This window comes from Topomyia yanbarensis, chromosome 3 (genome assembly GCF_030247195.1).
Source record: "Topomyia yanbarensis strain Yona2022 chromosome 3, ASM3024719v1, whole genome shotgun sequence".
In the NCBI taxonomy this organism is placed as follows: domain Eukaryota; kingdom Metazoa; phylum Arthropoda; class Insecta; order Diptera; family Culicidae; genus Topomyia; species Topomyia yanbarensis.
The window spans coordinates 4,646,743-4,667,423 of record NC_080672.1 but is presented as its reverse complement, the minus strand read 5'-3'; the positions used below and the strand labels follow the sequence as shown (position 1 = coordinate 4,667,423).

The window sequence follows — 20,681 nt, the reverse complement described above, 5'->3', positions numbered from 1 at the left end:
TACTTTCGCCATGGCTACCGTAAGCAAACGGGTGGAGCTGTCAATATTTTTCTGTTAAGCCTACTAATGTTTATTGACGATTCACCGGGGATTCACCACCACGTTGCAGTACGATTGCACTAAAAACCCGTGAACTTTGTTTTTTAATACACAACTGCAATAAATGAAAAAACTTTCTTGTTGTAAAAAAGTACATTCCATGATGTATCAATTGATTGAAAACCACACCAAGTTAAATTTTCGCCAAAGTACTACAGTAGTAAATTACAGTTCCCTCCCCCCTTACTAGACAGGGTGAGGAGTAAATACAGCTTAAAAACCATAAACATTAGAGCTTGAAAGTAGCTACTACTAACTTCGGTAGATTGGCGCGGTTGGAAATGCCAACAAACACTCAAGGTTTTCTCAATTGTTTGATTAGAAAAGTTGTTTTTATTGCCTCATCCGCTGGAAGGTTCGTTCGACCAGCTTACGGCTGTACGGCTCGATTCGAAAGGCTATTAAAAGATTAAACTTTAGCCTCTACCCTGGAGCCTAAATAGAGGAGAGCAACCCGCCCATTACCATAGGGTAATTTTACTGCACTTTGCCGAAATAGAAATTACCAGTGACGGAAGACCATCGCGCGGTCCCAGCCGCGGTTTCTGCTCGGTTGTTGTTGGGATGGTAAACGATCCAGCCCAGCGAAAAAGGTTAAACCTTAAACTTTGAACAAGAGCCTTTTGTTGGAGGACGCTAGTTTTTCTGTTGCCGTCGAGGTGCAACGCATTTTTACGAGCTGAAAAGTAACAAAATTCCGATAATGGTTTCCCTATAGTGTGCCGTTGATAATCGTAAAACTCGCGCTGGTACAATGGCGGCGGGAATAGAAAAACCCTCGTAAATGTCGGGAACGTCAGGAACAAGTTTGATTGTTTGTGTTGCGACCCCGCCACCTGGAGTGTCTAGCATGGCCTACATAACTACTTCGACGTAGGTGTATCATTCCGTAACCAGGGAGGTGCCATGGCATGCTTCTATAAAATTTAAATTCGCCTGCTTGACCCACTGAATTGATCCAGCGATGGGTGTCTGCCAAAGAAGCGATAATTGCTCTTAGTTCGACTAAAACGGCGTTTGAGGGAGATGAAATTCGTGGACTAGAATTTCTCCCGTGGGCGTTCTTTCTTTTTAAATTAGCACAGAAAACGTTTCCCGTTAGATTGAGACAGTATTTTATTGCCATTAGCATTAGGGGACAATAGCTTCGGAGAAATTAGCACGGGCCGAATCGATTTTCTTCGGTGATTAGTTGTGCGAGCATAATGTTCTTTGAATATTAGTTTAACGATTTGCATAATTTCCAGGCCATGGAGATTGTGCACCGTTGGAAATCGAACCATTCTGTCATGGATTCGCAAGAAATATGGGTAAACAACGCCTACTGTTTGCTGTATTTTTTGCATGTCAGAATAGCGGTTCATTGGAATAACTGATTAAAATGATTGAATTTTCAAAAAATTAATTTCCAATTAAGCATAATTAGCCTGACGCGATGCTGTAACAGTATCTCTAGAACTCCCCTACCTGCACTCGGTGATTTATGGCATTTTGTCTGCTATTTGTAAGCTGACTGAGTAATCTGAGTACGGAATGGTTTCCGTTAAGGAACGTGCTGCGCAAAAAACCAGTTCTGATGCGGTCTGCCCCAGGGAACCATATCCGTATCGTGGAATGAGCACTAAACGATCACCGTAATCGTCTATTACCAAATTTGGACCGTACAAGTGAGCAGTCCCAGCAGACTTGACAGTGAAGTGCGTATTAAAATTCAAATACTGTTACTGCGCTGACCGTATCTTCTACCCAACCAAGCAACCAACCAACTGTACAAGGCTGCTGCCGATCGAGGTTCGTTCTTTATAGCGAAATGATACTTCAGGCGGCCACATACGACCTTCCGGGAATGGAATGTACCGTACGTCAGCTTCGAGTATGTATACTGCATTCAGACGCGCGAAACTGGGTGGGAGGTCCACTTGGCTAGAGTCGAGATTTAATGGAGATTTTAATGCACTGAGATCACCTGGCGCAGATTTTTTCGATTAGCTTGAACTTGTTAGATTTTTTTTCCTAGATACGTAGATGATTAAAATCAGAATAAAACTTAAAGGACGCCATGTCTAAACAGAATTTTGAATTCGCCGCAGGCGAATCAGAAACGAACAACAATCACACAAATTGACATCAAAGTTAAACTTCACAGTGGAGAGCTGGTTTGCAGCCGTGAAAATTATTCTCATTCTCAAGCTACACACAGAGTAGGCGGGTGGCATTGGAAACACAAAGCCTGAACACGTGCAGTGCGCAACCCTTTGTATCGAATTCTGCATGGCATTCGTTGACGGTTTTCAACTTTTTCCGTCGCCATTTGAATCACTAAGAACCGCACGACCGGCATGGCTTGCTTAGTTCTTGCATTTGCTAGTGCAACAATTCACATATGCTTTTGCATAGAACTCACTATGGTTTCAAGGGTAACGCCTAACCAAATGATTAAGATGCCAACAATGTGTGCTACAGGGCACGCCAAATCTATGCAGGTTTGGCCCCTGGTTCTCAGCCTTAGCCTCGGTACTCATTTCGGTCTCTTTAATCGCCGAATCAAAACGGTTTAATTAGGTTTATTCCGTACCACTTCGTCAAGCTTGATTTTATTGCTATGAGTTTCAGGAAGTATACGAGCTACGTGGACTTGACCTCCAAGAAGCATACAGTTTTATGATGTTTGTCTCTAATTGATGTTCTCTGCTAGGATTTTATTTGGATGTTCGAACCGGTTCCATGAGGTAATCATGATTTGTAACAACTGGTCTTAAACTGGCTTTTTTGCTGGGTTAGGCAATGTGTGTTGGAAGCATACGTTCAAATTTAGTGGAATAAATAGAAAAAAAAATCCTCAATATGGCCGTTTGTATATGTATTCAAACCGATTTATCGTCCGCTATGACAAATTTGTTCTACATTACTTAACAATATTTCATCCCCTAAACAGTAAAAATGTGATTCAATTCACTGTCATAATGTAAATTTCTATGATTAATACAGCAGTTTTCTTTTTTTGTCATAATCAAAGCAAGCGGTAAAAATCTGCGACGCCACTTGAAATGTGTTGCGCCTGAATCGCTGAACTGAAAATCAGATACTTTGGCAGTTCATGTGACAGTTGAAAGGTTGTGTTTAATTACAAATATGATAATTACTTTTAGATGTCGAACAATACGGCACGGTACGCACTGATATTTTCCAAATTTGCATTCCAATGATGTAAAACTCAGATCGGATTTTCCATTCAACCATAATTTATTAAAATAAAATGATTTGCATCAACAATTTCTCTATCGACATTTCTTGAGACCGATAGATTTACTTGAAACCCATAAATAGCTCAGTTCTATGCAACAATTATTCCGAAACCCGCTTGCGACCCACGAGTTGCTGCTACCGAGCGCCATTTATCTGATTTGTCAGCATTCGAAGGCGCAAGAAACGGAAGCTCGCCCAATCAGAAGCAAAGTTTCCCTCCCTGGAGCTTATTAAATGAATGATCTATTGACTGGATAAATATATGTGTAGTAGGCAATTCTGCGCCTACTGCCACTTGTGATGTATGTGGCGCTCTTCATAGCTCAGTTGATGTTCGGATCGTTCGTTGGTAGATACCTACCTATAGTACTTTTTAGTAACAAACGATACAACAAAAAAAACAAAGTGCGGAAGCTGTGATGATGGGAACTTCGTGAGAGTTGCAACAAATATGTACTAAAGAAGCAGAAGAAGTGTGAGCGTACCTAATGTATAGATTGAAGTGGCTAGATTAAAATGGTGAATTAAGTGTGCAGCTTCCCGTAATCGATCTTAACTGCGGCAGACTGTCACGCTGAAATAGTAGCCCATTTTTTGTGTGTGTATGTGCTGTCGCTATTGTTGTTGTGTAACTAATTTTCCCTTTCGTTTTCTCCTGGTTTCTATTGCAGTGTGTCGTGCCCTGATGAAGAAAATGTACTGATGTGATCCGTGTATGCCTGCGAGCTAAGGTGAGTTTCACTTTCTTCCGCGATTTAAACTATCAAAAGCTTTCTGGCCCGTGGGTAGAGCATGAAAATTGTCAGTATGGAAAAAGTAGATAAAATAGAATCCATATCTAGATCCATGTACGATATAAAGGATTTGGAATTTATGAATGTTTTGGAAGCAAGTGGGTTACAAGCAGAGATAAAAAACCCGATGCATTCATTTAACTGTTCCTGCGACTTATTCAATTCAGTATCGTAAATAATTTTTTTTACTAAATAGTTAAAGTTAAAATTAAGCTTTTTAAATGTTGAAGATTACCGCAAAAAATCGGTTTCGTTTTATCAAGAATAACCTTGAAAAAGGAGGTCACCTCATCAGTGACTAAGTGACATGAAAACAACAGTTGAAACAAGTAATCTATTTTTGAACATATTTTTACTCAACAAAATGTTGTTTTATTTCTTACAAAAAATGCAAAGGATTTGCTTAAACTTAGAAAAAAATAATTTTATGCCTGGAGAGACGAGTCTCATATACCAATCGACTCAGCTCGACAAATTGGCACATTGTCTGTATGTATCTCAACAACGGCTGAACCGATCGTAACGAAACTAGGTAGCGCTAAGTGCACAAAAGTAAAAACCTTATGAAATACCTTTCTAACAAACCATGGATCGTCTAAATCCGTTCACGAACGGCAGATATATTAAGCATTTTATATTTTTATTACTTACCAATTTTCAATAACTAAAAATAAGGTCGTTACATAAAGAGTATTGAGGTGCGGGCCATAGGGAGTCTTCAACGTCCGCCTTTTCCATTTTGTCAACTAAGTCTTTTGAACTCAAAAGGACCTGTTTTTACGAGGATTTTCAAATAAACGCGGTTTTTACGCGGATTTTCCGGTTACAGATTTAGCATTGTTTTTTTTTTGCGTAAATTTTGCATTCTCCAAAAGTCCAGTACTGAAATAAACTATTAATATGCTGAAAAACTTTGAAGAAATATTTCCGATGCGCTTTTTGCTATTGTTTCAGAGATCGAGAAGTCTTCAATATTTTCAATTCAACTTCAAGTATTAATTTCATGAAAAAGGATTGTTGTTTTTTACAAAGTATGGACCAACCAACTCCAAGGTACTGGTTAACAGTTATGTGTTCGACAAGATATCCGGGTATCTTTTCTGGTTTCTATTCATGAAATCACAGTGTTCTTTCCCAAGCAGCGACATCATAAAACATTGCCAAACATAGATTTTGAGGGTATAAAATTGGCGATGTGGAAAGCGGGGGCTTTCTAACAGGCCGACAAGGGTACCCAGATGTCCGCAAAACTGCAATGCTAATAACCATGGCGATTTTTAACCGATTTGAACACTTTAGGGTGTTTTTGGGTTCAATAACTCGTATACTATTAGACACTGTGAAAACGAATAGGATAAAGTCATCTGGTTCCCGGGAATTCGCATTTCCGGAAGGATGTTTCAGTATTGGGATACTGTTTGCGAATTTCAATGGAATACAGGCCATATGGGTTTCAAAATTGATGGAATTGTTTCAGAAAACTGTTTCTCTCGATTTTGGAACAATTTCTAGATAATCATGTGAAAATGGCGTAAGGGGTCTTCCGCAAACCTGCTATAGGCAAGTACAATGCATCTGCGAGCTCTTCCTTGCCTCAAAGCTCTTCGATTTCCAGGTTTGGTCAACGACAGGACAAGCTGCTGTTATACTACCAAAATGTTGGTGGAATCAACTCAACCGTTGAACAATATCGTCTTGCAGTCTCTGATAAGAGTTTTGACATCATTGTCCTCGTCGAAACGTGGTTGAACGATGACACACTTTCCAGTCAGGTGTTCGGTACCGGCTACGAGGTGTTTCGTTGTGACCGGAACCCGAACAATAGCCGAAAATCCACCGGAGGTGGCGTATTAGTAGCAGTTAATTCCTGCTTGAAGGCAAGAGCTGTCGAGAACATTTCTTGGGTTTGCCTTGAGCAGGTTTGGACGATTATCGAGCTTGGAGACCGTAAGTTGTACCTGTGTGCGTTGTATGTTCCACCCGACCCCGCTCGTGACATCGAATATGTCGAAGCACACTGCAGCTCGGTTTTTACGATCCTCGAATATGCTAATGCAGTTGATGAGATCATGGTGGTAGGAGATTTTAACCTTTCTAGCATTTCATGGAAATCTTCCCGCAATGGATTTCTTTATCCGGATTCCGACCATTCCGTTTTCCCCCCAGGTGCAGTGAGACTACTTGACAGCTATAGCTCAACCACATTACTACAAATTAATCCTATTGCCAATGAGAATAGCCGCCACCTCGACCTTTGTTTTGTCAGCGATCAGGTCTCCGCCACATCAATAGTGATGGCTCCTTCTCCTCTAGTAAAACTAGTAGCGCATCATCCTCCATTGATCGCCAAGATTGATAGCACTGTGGTGCACTGTGACTTCGATATTTCACCGCTCTCCGTCTTCTACGATTTTCGTAAAGCCAACCATCAAAGTATCGCAGACCTTCTTTCCACCATCGATTGGGAAAATATTCTAGACCCCGAAGATGTCGAAACTGCAGTTTAAACTTTTTCCAACGTTCTGGGATACGTTATTGACAGGCACGTTCCAAAGAAAGCTTACTATCGACAAGCCGGCCCTCCATGGCTAACGAGTACGCTACGATGGCTCAAATCCATCAAAAGAGCTGCCCTGCGGAGATTTACCAAATATCGCACAATACCACTCAGAAACTATTACGTTAGTCTCAACCACGCTAATCAACGAGCCAGTCAACACTCTTTCTTTCGATATCAGCAAAATATTCAGCGCGATCTTATGTCGCAACCTAAATGTTTCTGGAAATACGTGAACGAGCAACGCACGGAATCTGGACTACCGTCGTCTATGACTTTCAATGGTAACACAGCTACCACATCTCGAGACATATGTGCACTTTTTTCGGAAAAATTCTCGAATGTATTCACAGGTGAGGCATAACCATTGAGCAACTCGAACTCGCTGCTAGCAAAGCTCCACTTGTAGGCTAAGCTTTGGGTGTTATCGATGTTATCGACGCAACGATGATTACCAGAGCTTCCTCTCGGCTTTAGTCATCTTTCGATCCGGGACCCGACGGGTTCCCCTCTGTTATCCTGAAAAGGCATATTGAAGCTTTGATTACTCCGCTTCTTGACATCTTTCGAGCATGTATTGCTAGAGGAGTTTTTCCATCTTGCTGGAAATACGCGAATATGTTCCCAGTCCACAAGAAGGGTAATAAGCGAGACGTCAATAATTACCGTGGAATAACTTCATTGTGTGCTGTTTCGAAGTTGTTTGAGCTGGTGATTACGGAACCTCTTCAGGCTCATTGTAAGCAGTACCTAAGTGACGATCAACACGGCTTCACGTCCGGACGGTCAACTGTGTCTAACCTGCTGTGTTTAACATCCTACATAACAGAGAGTATGGAACATCGTGCTCAAACCGACATTGTTTACACCGACTTATCTGCAGCTTTCGATAAAATAAATCACGATATCGCAATCACAAAAATGGAGAGATTTGGAATAAATGGTAGTGTTTTGCAGCTGTTTCGATCCTACCTCACAGACCGAGAGATAGCGGTCGTCATAGGAGACTGTCAGGCCCCCACCTTCATTTCTATGTCAAGAATACCTCAAGGAAGCACCTTGGGACCATTGATGTTTCTGCTATACTTCAATGATGTACATCTAGTTCTGAAGACTCCACGATTGTCCTTCGCTGATATTTCGACTAATTCGTTTAATTGAAGATTGCAGATTACTCCAACAGCAGCTTGATGTCTTTGCTGATTGGTGTAACACGAACCGCATGTGCATGAACCCGAAGAAGTGTTCGGTTATATCGTTTTCACGGAAAAGGGATTCGATTCATTTTAACTACCGTCTACTAGAAACAGACGTTGACTGTTCTAACGACCCTGCCACTTCTAGTTTTCCGATCTGTTTACTTCACATCCTTGCCCTCACTTGGGTACTATGGCTCTAATTTTCATAACTTTCCCTACCCAGTAATTACCGAACACAATGTGTGTAAGTGCGCGTAAAGTTTCATTTTTAAATTTAAAATATCATGAACTTGATATTTTAAATTTAAAAATTCGCATGATGTTTCAAATTGACATACTGACAGTGGCAGGACGCCAGATCAGGATTTGCCATAACCACAAAGTGCCTGTCAGATTAGAAAATTTTAGACTAATATTGTTTTCTGAGATAGGTTTTTTATGACGCTTTACTACTCGTTTCGATTGAGTGTCTTCTACACCGTGTAAACAGGGAGTTCAGAACATCTTGCATTTGCCAGCGACTGCAGGGGTTGTCATGATCGGTTGGCGTATGAATTCTTGAATATCCGTTATTCATAATGTCTTTGTGTTGAAATTGTTTCACTAACATCCTTTTAAAACTACTTTAAGTTTTCAGTTACTATTTCGAGTCATTCGAGTTCATTTATACATTTCACTTTTAAATCCCTCACGAAACAAACTCCTGGCCACGGGTCTGGTTATAAGCGTGATAGTTTAACTTGAGTTGGTAGCTCTCGCTGAAATGTTGTATCCGTTCCAAAAAAAACAAGCAATTTCTTTTTCATTAGGAAATGGTCGCAATAATGAGGACTGATGAGCTACGATCTTCTTGTATACAGCAAGTATTCCAACTTCTGCGCGAACTTTATTAAATGCACCTATTCCACTAATGTTTCTTGCTTTGCATTGTTATATTATTTATACACAAAGCCAATCGCAAGAAATACTGTGACGACCAGGTCCCAAAATTAAGGAGCCAAACCCTCTTTAACATGTCCCGAAACGAAATAGGCCTCAGAAGATTTCCATAAACTGTCTTATTTTGTCTATTTTTGGCTAACACCTAAGGCTGCTCTTCTATACACGGTAAATTCATGTAGGCTGCATGAAACCTATGAATCAATTGCAATGAATACGACAGCGAAAAGAACAGCGCGGATGCATTTTTCTTTTTTCTGATTCTTTTCTTTTCTTCACGAAAGATGAAATACCGGAAATAAGGATTGGCAAATATCAGATAAAAATATAAGAATATAAGTAAGAAAAAGTCAAACAAAAACACTACCTGGAAGGAATCGAAAGTCCTATTGTAAAGAAATCCATTTGATACAACATTACGGAGCTGATTGATGGAACGATTACGTCGGAATACGCTTTGCCATGTATAGGGGAACCCGGGGCTATTCGGACATACTTAAGCAAATCGCCCTTTTAGGTAGATAGATGTGAAAAAAGTTACCGGTCAAACATCCTAATAGTTAGTTTAAAACCTCAGCTACATTTTGGTGCCATAAAAGGTTAATTTGCACCACTCAATGGCAGCGCTAGGCGACGATTTGCAAACCTCTACGATTTCCATCTTTTTACAATGTAGGGGTAATTCGGACCGTCATTTTTCTTTAATTTCTTTACAATGGAATTATGTTTACCTGTCAATTAGTTACAAGAGACACTCCTTAAGAAGCAAAAACAAAAAATAAATTGCTTCACAAAAACTTATTCTGGTTTTGTCACAGCTGTTGATTGGCGGCCCATGTATTTTCTTTGCTATGGCGTGTGCAATGGTGTGCGCACCCGCAAGCCGCTGAACAGTGGTTGACGGTATAGGGGGTCCGAATATCTTCGTACGTTCATATCACACAAATGTGGTGTGGTCTTGAAAATATCTGTGTTTTCAATCAAACAAAAATTATTCCATAAAATAGAAGCCTCAAGCTTTCCAATACACTTATCTTTTACTTTTTCACTTTTATGTGTTGCTTTAATCACGGTTTTTCCATTATAATGATTTTTGTTTTGAGAATGGCAAAACAACGATCATTATAACAAAACAAACTTCAGCTCTCAAAATTATTGTTTCAGAATAGCCGTTCCACGAATATGTACAATAGTCAGAAAGTCTTGCTATTTTCTGAGAAATCGAGGGGGTCCGAATTACCCCCACTGCCCCGGGTCCCCCTATGAAATGATTACACTGGAACCTCCATTTACGAACCAAACCGGGGGTTCGTAAATAAAATTAGTTCTTAGAAAAAGTATTCGTTAATTAGGGATATAGTTCGTAAAAAAGTTTGCTTCACATTCTTATTAAAATTCGTTAGTTGAGCAATACTCCCGAAAACCCTAATAATATGGGGATTTTTGGAACGGGCTTGACAAGTAACCTAAGAATCACTGATGGAGCGTTATAACACAGCTAAAAAAATCATGGCTTACTTTCTGTACCGAGCGTGTCGATTTTTTTGATAGATTTCAAATTGAGCCGAAAGTTATTGACATCGCATTGTAATATTGTTATTATTTTGTTCCTTGAGAAGCTGTGTAGTCTGTTCTGTCACAGCTGGTTGAGAAGTCCCGTGTGTTTGAGAAATGATAGTGCATTTCCTCTCGGGCGTGGCGTGGGCCAGGATCTCTCTGATGGAAAGTGTAAATTTATAGTGCTGGTCACCAGGCGATCAGCCTTTGCATTGCCATCGTTACAGTTGTGACCGGGAACTTGACAATTTGTGCGTCATATGCGAATTTCCCCGACGCAAGGGTGGATATAACTGCCAGAGAGCCAGACGGCACAACGACGGGTGTTTCTTCCGGTTTCTAAGTCAAAGCAAGCGATAACCGACGTGTATGGCACTGATTGGTAGAAAGAGAGCCCTTCCCCTATTTCACTTATCTCTCTATTGCGATCATGGAGCCGTCGGTGAATATCCGCACGTGATTTTTATACCTGCTGGCCATCAGTCGGTTGTATTTGGCTCTGGCCTCACTGTCGGACCACAGCTCTGTAGACAGATTTGTGTCCAGGTTGGGTCTGCAGTCGTGCCAAGTCCGGTCACGAACTGGATGTTGGTAGGTTCATGTCTGTATACTCCCGACGGATCTTGCTGACTGTTTGTAGCAGGAAACAGATCGTTCCGGGGGCCACTCCAAAAATGTCAGTGCTCTTCTAGCGATGGTGAGTGCGACTACCCTGCAAAGGGAGAGGATCCCGGCTTCCATACCGGACGCTTCAGCGGACGTACTGGGAAAGCAGGCCGGTAACAGCGCAGATTTACCCGTGCTATACTGCCCATGATCGCATATCAGTCCCATAAAGATAGGAAATCCCATAGAAAACGGGACAACTATGCGATCATGGGTAGTATATGGAGCTTAAAATCTTGATAAAACCTATTACAGGACGTCAGTTCTACCCCGTAGAATATTTTGTGCCGAGTGATGCTCCACTTGCCTAGTTCTTGCAGTACTTCCTGACGCTACACGGTACTATATGCCGTCGCCACGTCGAGTTTTGCGAAGTCCGTCTGCAGACCGTCGGTTACGCATAGGCGTACCATCTCTCCAAAACTGGTGAGGAAGACCCGTTGCTGCTCTACGTTGGAACACGAACTGTCGTTGATCCAAGCGAATACCCCTCCGGTAGGTTCATCAACTGCCTGTGGACTATTCGCTACATAGTCTTAGCGAAACAGAGGAGTAGACTGATTGGGCGTATAGTATCTGACAGTTCCCATCGCATCGCTTTGGAGTAGGGATTACTGGCGTCTGTAGACAAGGAAGCGAAGTGCCTGCCTAACTCGTTGGAGATGGTCCTGAAATCGATCGTCGTATATCCGTTAACGGTAATGGCGTCGTGTCGTGGTGAGATTATTTCCAAGAATCTGGTCCAGATGCTGTTTTTGCCTCTTCTATTGAATTAGTTATGAAATTTTCGTTTCGACTTCGTCTCATTGGAATCCAACACTAAGTTAGTGACAGGACTAAGTTTTTAACTACATTTTTCTCTACTAAGAAGAAATATAGAATAGTATTCTTCTATTACCTTCCTGAAGTCATTAACTCGCTCGTTGGTAACATGGAAAGGGCAGTGGTCTCTGATGCATGGATCGGCAAGAACAATCCACCCTCAAGACGCTGCCAGCACCCCCGAGCGGATAGTGACGTCAATGGCGGATTCCGTTTTACCGGGGAGAAATGTCGAACCGGCTACGTCGTTTTCGACTACTTCTGCGATATTGTTTCCTCTCCTCTTACATGCACTTCAGCCCCATCCGTTTACGTCTCCCATGATGATGAATGAGATATTAACTTGCTCTATGAGCCGCTGAAGTTTATAGTTTGTACATTCCGAGTACTGAAGGGAATGTACAGGGATACAACAGTGCACTGATCTGGACAGCCGATCCTGCGGGCGACGGCTACTAGTTCGGTATACAAAAATGTCAGTTGGGATGGCACATCGACCTGGATGGCCATTACAGTGGGACAAGAAATGAATTTCTGCTCCGAGTAACTTTTTGGGTACCATTTAGGTCCTAAGACAACTGTGAAAATTCTTAGCTCCATCGGTGAAACTATATTTTTGCGCCCACGGTTAGAATTTTACATGGGATTTCGCATGGGGTAATTGACGTTTACAAAATAATTCCTCCAGAGGCGCCCATAATATCCTAAAAATAAATCACCATGAACTTTTTATTGAAAATTTAACAAAGAAACAAAGTCTCGAAGATCGCGAAAAGATCAGACGCTTGTGAAAAAAGTTTAAAGCAGATACCGATTGGTATTCTAACGGTTGAATTTTTTCTAGCGCCACTGCTGTTGACTGTCGAATTACATGCAATATTGTTTTGACTTTCGATTATTGTGTCCAAATCAATGATTTGGTAATTTCACAAGAGTTGTGAAGTATGAAACGAGGCTTTTTTGTACACAATAGGAGAAAGTTAAAAATTATGGATATATTTCGACTGTCAGCAGCAGTGGTGCTATAAAAATTTCATTGATGTACGGAGCATCAATCGGTTTTTGCCTATTAACTTTTTCCACAAGCTTCAGTTCATTTCGCAGCCTTCGAGACTTTGTTTTCTTAATAATAATAATAATTTTCCTATGAAAATGACGCTCTGGTGTATTTTTAGGAGGCAATGGGCAACTCTTGGAAGAATTGTTTCGTAAGAGTCGATTTCCCCAAACAAAATCACAGATAAACTTTAAACCGTAGGCGCAAAAATACAGTTTTACCGATTCTAAGTTATATACTGAAAGTGCCATTAGTAACATCAGTTCCTCGATCGCACACAGCCACGACCTGCACAAAGTCGTAAACCTTTTCTAGGTTTTTGGTATTTAGCCTGTCGCATTCACATACATCCTCCAGTCTACTGCATGTCAGACATCAACTATCTGGACGGTTCTTCACGATTAAAGGTTAGATTTTCGTTTCTATACGCAAGCCATTTCCTATGAATGAAGGAATCAATCGAATTAATCAAGACTATCCACTGGATAGTCTTGATTAATTCGATTGATTCCTTCATTCATAGGAAATGGCTTGCGTATAGAAACGAAAATCTATCCTTTAATCGTGAAGAACCGTCCAGATAGTTGATAGTATCCACAGATATTTTAAACAATTGCACTTGTTCACCCATAAATCAATTTACCTGTTTTTTTTCATCGAAGTTGTCACTTAAGAGTTACATTATCGAAATAAAGGAAAAACTGGGCGGAAATTTTTTTTCTATTATGAACTTTAAAACCAGAACACGGTGTATTTATTAGAACAACTTTATGCAAAAAAAATTCAGCATCTCTGAAACTTCGGAATATGAAAGAATGGACTTTCCCCTTTCATTTGAAACTAAGATCAAAATGATCCGTCGGGGGGTCCAGAGAAACTTTTTTTTAAGTTTTTTTCGTAACAATATTGGTTTTACTACTCGAACTAGTTCATATTTCTGTCCATAGATGGTGCTTTAGACATTCGAAAAACACTAAATGTGAGAATTTGATAGAAAATTTAATTGTCTACAAGTTTGTTGACAACTAAAAAATGATCTGAAATCACCCGGAAAAGAAAAGAAAACATTTTAACGAAGTTATATCTAAGATAGTTTCACACGAGACCTAGTGGTTTGGAAATATATCTTCTCGCACTTATTTCACTACCAAAAAAATAATTGGTTTTAGTGACATGAAAATATTTGACGGGATTCATTACAACTTCTTCGTTGACAATTCCTATTGACCTTCTGAAAATTAGGATGTTTGACAGAGACAGAAAACTATTTGTGCTTTTGGTTCAAGTTTGTAATCTTTCCCGTTAGGTTCGAAGGAACTACCATTCATCGGAAGGTATTGCTTGGTTACAAGGGTTCGCGTACATTTATGTTTTAGAAAGGACCGTACGTCGCATAATTTAGGTTATGATCGATTTAAGTCAGCTATTATAATTCTGTTCAAGACGAAATGTTAGGACACACAGTTTATAATTGAACGCAAATCACAGAAGTAACGGTCCAAATTAGTGGTTAGCGTAAAACGATTCATTGAAATTTTTTCCGCAAAGTATATTGTTGCAGTTGGATTTTACGACCATTTCCTATCAATTATGCGAGAAATCGTTAATCAATTGATCCTAGGTTATGCGAAATGAAAACAAAATATGATTTGAGTACAAGAAAAACCTTATATACATACAAATCCACGAATACATCCCAAAAACCTGTTTTAATCCACCTAGCGGTGCAATTGTGCCTTTCTCATTTCTCTAAACTATGGCACGGAGGCTTTTTATGTTCAACATAATTGTGGAAATGTCAATTACATTCTTAGTACACTTTGCACTTATACACAGTGGCATGCCAGCCACGAACTTGATGAGCTACTTGTCGACGGTGAAACACTTGAAACAAAAAAACATCATACTCCATTAGCCTAATCAGCATTAGATCAATGTTATCTGCTTGCTAACTCATTTTGTCATGCGGGGGTGGGTATGTGAGGAGGGCGAAAGTCCCATGAACGAACGACTCCCCAGCTTAAGTTGGTATGCTTTGTGATATAGTGGTGATTTAAAGATGATGGGGTTGAAAGGTAGGGGTATGAGGGCTGGATGGGGTGGTGGTCTGAGGGGTGATTTAAGGAGATTTTTAAAGGAGGGGAGTGAACATTAGATGGGGGGTGTAATCCCTCTCCGTAAACCATCAACTATGCCCCTGTTAAAATCCAGAAACCTTATGCGAGTCGAAAAAAAAATTTGGCCGGGATTAGGTTGACGTTTTTCAAAGTGATTGCATAACCTTTTTATATGAGAAAGGCAAAAATGTGCCAAAATCCAAAAAAGTGAATCGTCGTCAAATTTTTTTCGTGTTTGCATCAAATCTCGACGTTTCATGCACCTTAAAGAGATTTAGCATCAAAAATAAAAATTCTATTTCTAATTTCTCCTATAGTTTATATGGGAAATTTCTGTGTGGCTGCACTCTTAAACCTGTAATTCCGGAACCAGAATTCCGATCGATCAAAAATTCAATAGCAGCCGATGGGAACACCTTTCATTTGAGACTAAGTTTGGGCAAATCGGTCCAGCCATCTCTGAGAAAAATGAGTGACATTATTTGACACATACGCACCTACATACACACACACATACACACACATACATACATACATACACACACACATACAGACTTTTTCCGATCTCGACGAACTGAGTCGAATGGGATATGACACTCAGCCCTCCGGGCCGGGATTAGGTTGACGTTTTTCAGAGTGATTGCATAACCTTTCTATATGAGAAAGGCAAAAAATTATCTTGATCCAAAAACTCAAAGTTTTTCGTTCACTGTTTGTCACATTGAGTTAATTTTGAAAAAGATAATCAGCTTTTTTAACCATGTATTGCAATGAAATTTGCGAAATATTGCAATGGTGTTAACAGTTTCATTGAGTTTGTTCAAATATGAAGGTTGAAGTTCAGGACAAGTGAATTTTATACTCAGATACTAACAAAGTAGGAGGTTCATGCAAGAATAGTTATCAGTAATTCCCGAGAACAATCGAAAAAATGAAAAAGAAGGCATACATCATTGAAGAAACTGTTTCTGTGGGAGGAATCACTCACCATCTTGGAAAAGAATATTAATATCATACTAGTTTGGTCAACACTTATCTAATACTTTTCATCCCAAAAATATTAATGGTGCCCTATATCCGGTGAAATCTGGAATTATAACTTTCAGCTAAAAGATGAGACTTTCCAAGCTCTGAAATTCCGCTGAATGCACTATTCAACTAAACACAGGTATTTGGCAAATGAAAAAAGTGCGTGTGAATTGACTTACAAACCACTAGGGTTTCTGTGAAACTAACTTAGACTTAGTATTCGTTAAAATATTAAACAACTTTTCCGGATAATTTCAAATCGGTTTTTAGTTGTTAACAAAGTTGTAGACAATTAAAATATCTATCAGATTCTCACTTTTAGTGTTGTTCGAATGTCTAAAGAGCCATCTAGGGACAGAAATATGAACTAGTTCTATTGTAAAATCTATGTTTTCAGTTGCTCTGGACCCCCCGACGGATTATTTTGATGTTGGTTTCAAATGAAAGAGGAAAGCCCATTCTTTCATATCCTGAAGTTTCAGAGATGCTGAATTTTTTTGTATAAAGATGTTAAAAAAAGACACCGTGTGAACATTACATCCGCACGACTATGTATTACTGATTATCAATGTTTGTTTAAATTGTGTAAGTTTAATAGTATTCAAGGCCTACTGAGTGTTTTATAATTCAAGGTTATCCGTAATAATAGGGTACACATACAATCAATTTGAATTTTAAGAGTTATATGCCTAAAATAGCCATGAGTCCGTCTTAACCCACCAAAAGGTTTTTCAAAATTAACGAGAAATTTCCTATATTTTAAATCACTCTGGTTGATTCTGAGGAAATGGCAATAGTGAGATGATGGGCTAAGCCAATTGTTATATGTTCGAGTCTTGCCAGGAAGAATTCTCTATGATAACTGGTACTGGTGAAGTTATGATGAGATATTTGTTAACCATGTAATGTAAGCAAATTTACAAGGTTTGCAACTAAAATTTACTAAAAATGCGATAACTCACCTCCCGGAACGAATCGTGATAAAAAAAAATTTCCTGAAATTTTTGCAATGAGCTATACTTTCCAATACATATCTTAGCTTTTAGAGGAAAAAATATTGATATTCGTTTTAAACGGATTTCCATCCATTAACAATAATGAAAAAATATTCCTTTTTGCTATGCTGGAGAGGTTATATCAATGAATTAAAGTTTTTTTACTTGTAAACACTGTAGAAAAATAATAAAATATTAAAAAAAAAATTGGACCATGAAAAAGTGGTGAAAAACGCGTATATACAATAACTTTGTTCAAAAATTTCATGTTAGTAATTTTTCATAAATCGCATTGGTAGTATCTCTCTAAGCAAACTCATATAATTTGAATACTATGGAGTGATTTTTTTTTCATTTTCTCGAACTGTAAGTTCAACTGGACAAGTACTAAACGCTGTATCGATTTTATTAGCTATTTTCGGCAAATTTAAGACTAAGAGAAAATTGAAAGACGGATAGGTATTCTAAAGCTAATCAGTAAAAAAACTAAGAATGGAAAACAAGGACTAGGAAGATTCATATGGACATGATCGAAAGGAAATGTGAAGAATTCTTTCCCTTCTGCTGGTAGGAGTTGGGCTTTCCACCCAAGTCTACCGCATGGTCGTTGATAGAACGTAACTCATAATCATGTTTTACCGCCGACGACGGTGATAAAAGCGCCGACTTATACACTTAGGTATGGGCCAAACCGGATGAGAGCAAGGCAAGCTATAATTCATATGGTCTGAAAAGTTTGTAAGTTATCCCAACAGCTTCGAAACTTTGTTATAATGATAACAGAGCATATTTATAGTTTCTTAAGCTCAAGTAGTTGTGGCTTCACTAATATGCAAATCTATTCGAAGAAGTTATCTGTATCCCTACACTAGAAACAAAGTAAGGAAATGTTACCTATTTCAGTGCGAATAATTGTACCAGACTCTCTGCAACTCTAACGGAAACAAACACACCAAGTTCAAGAAACTTTGAATAACAAGTTTTCGGTTACCGGTAGACAGTAGATAGGTACGTTGGTACCGAGCTCCTCCACGGTAGGGGGAGGGGAGGAATTAAAACAGCAAACAAAACTCCGTGTGATGACTGTATACCGAGGAAAAGGGTGGCAGAAAGTTTAACCACAATGAAATCAGTAAACAATTTATCTGCCCAAGCAAATAAGCAGCAGCAGCAGATAGGTACATGGGGGAAGCAGTTTGAAAAACTATGCAGCAAGTGCAAACAGGCAGTTTTATTAGCATGGTGAGTGCACGCTGTCTGCATAGAACGCGGGTGCCGAAAGACAAAGAGCTTTTAATTATTTTCTGGGCCTGGTCTACGCTAAGAGAGCTAAGTGAGATGTATTGTATTCCACTGGTTTTTTTTTGTTTCACCTACTCGAAGAAATAACACATGTCTTCAACAAGAGGCACATTTTAGTAGCATTGTTCAATATCCACCGACCGGTAGTAAACTGTGTGTAGTGTTTCACATGAAAATAATGGACAATTTATCTCGAACATTGATTTCGTGTGAACTTTTCAACCTTAAAGGTTACATTGTTTGGTCGAGTGCATGTTTCGATACTATCTGAATTATCAAAACATTGAATGTCGCCCTTTGACTGAGTACAACGAAATTTGCGAAATGTAACATGATACTTTTCATTAATTATGAAAGTACGAACGTTATCAGCACTGACTCATAAATTATTCAACTTAATCATAATATGCCATCCGAATTCGGTGGTGTCAAATTATAATACTTTTATTTTACAACTCGGGTTTATCATCTTCATCTATAATACGCCATAACCACAGGAAGTAACTTGACACGAAGAAAGCACCATAATTATGTCACAGCCGTCGTAGGTGTGTCATGCTTATCTACTCCACCGCCGACAGTTGACGTCGTGGTTCCAGCGACAAATTTTAATAACCCAAAAATTAAATTCATTACCTCGATCCCTCAGCATTATAATATACAGAAGACTTCTGGGCACGCCAGATAAGTGCTGACGAATTATGCTTTCACTTCAACATTGTCATTTTCCCGGGTGCGGCACTAATTCCGCCTGTCCGAGTTTGGCACGCTCGAATCGTCACCCGAGTCCCGGAAAAGTGCACGGGAAAATCATGTCAGTAAAATGGGCAGCCCATCCCAGATCCTCCCGTCGTGTTACATTAAGTTTCGCGCTTCTTTCGCTCCTGATCGCGTCCTGTTCTAAGGGGGCACTTACTTCCCTGACAAAAAGTGATTAATGTTTTTTAGGTGGACTGGCAGATATGCAAGGAGCTTTTTTCGGGACAGACAGTGTTTTGTAACAATAAGTGGAAACGAAAAAGGCGAAACGTTTATCCTTTTGCTCGACTACCGTAGATTGTCACGGAAAATTTGTGTCTGAGGTGGAAGCCTTTCTATATACATTATCTTAAAATTGATCAACGAAAAATATCTTAAGGCGCCAAAATGTCGCAAAAAAAAAATTAACAGCTCTCGTGCGCGTGAAAATCCAACTGAATACTTTTCCCTGGACGGAATCACTGTAATCCGATTGAAAGCATTTCCTCAATTTAATTTTGTTACCTTTCAACGCCTCCCACTGGCACGAAAGGTCTACCGTCATCATCACACCTTAGCTCTTGCGATGGAACCAATCCTGGAAATTCCGCCATAAGAAATCGTATAACAGCAACTTGCCACATTAGAGATTTATGAGGATAGAATTTCTTTTTGCACCATACCGTGACAGCAAATCCCGTAAACTTCGGCAACACCCCGAGCGAAAAGGATATCCTTTCGCAGCGGAAGAAGAAAAAAAAAGGAAATGGAAAAGTATAACTTAATCGAAACCGAACCGAAGACCGAGGCTTCTTCCGCGGGGCGACACAGTAGGCCAAGTGAACCTTTTTCCATGCGGGACGACAGCGAAATAAGTTTATGTACACCTAACAGCAATAAAACACTTCACCGGGCAGGAGAAACTTTTTATGTTCCTTCGTTGTTTCAATTATCTACTCGCATTTGGTTGGTTTTTCCAAAACTTTTTCTATACCGTCTGTTTTAGGTGTGTATGTTATTGTATCGGAACATCATTCTATCAAAATAATTCAAATTGTCCTATGTGCAAATGAGAGAATGCCTTTGCTTAAAAAGTGCTTAGAGCGGCTTTGAATGGATTTTGATTCTATGCGCAAATAAAAATTCAAAGATTCAAAGATTCAAAGATTCAAAGATTCAAAGATTCAAAGATTCAAAGATTCAAAGATTCAAAGATTCAAAGATTCAAAGATTCAAAGATTCAAAGATTCAAAGATTCAAAGATTCAAAGATTCAAAGATTCAAAGATTCAAAGATTCAAAGATTCAAAGATTCAAAGATTCAAAGATTCAAAGATTCAAAGATTCAAAGATTCAAAGATTCAAAGATTCAAAGATTCAAAGATTCAAAGATTCAAAGATTCAAAGATTCAAAGATTCAAAGATTCAAAGATTCAAAGATTCAAAGATTCAAAGATTCAAAGATTCAAAGATTCAAAGATTCAAAGATTCAAAGATTCAAAGATTCAAAGATTCAAAGATTCAAAGATTCAAAGATTCAAAGATTCAAAGATTCAAAGATTCAA

At 39.3% G+C, this 20,681-nt stretch overlaps 1 protein-coding gene across 1 annotated transcript in view; it reads left to right on the top strand.

Annotated features, from left to right (window-relative positions):
* LOC131691758 (uncharacterized) overlaps positions 1-20,681 on the top strand; it is a 403,765-nt gene that overhangs the window by 248,908 nt on the left and 134,176 nt on the right. The window contains exon 4 of the mRNA XM_058978386.1: positions 4,017-4,076. The gene's annotated coding sequence lies outside the window, so the exon portion shown is untranslated. The remainder of the gene's footprint in view (positions 1-4,016; positions 4,077-20,681) is intronic.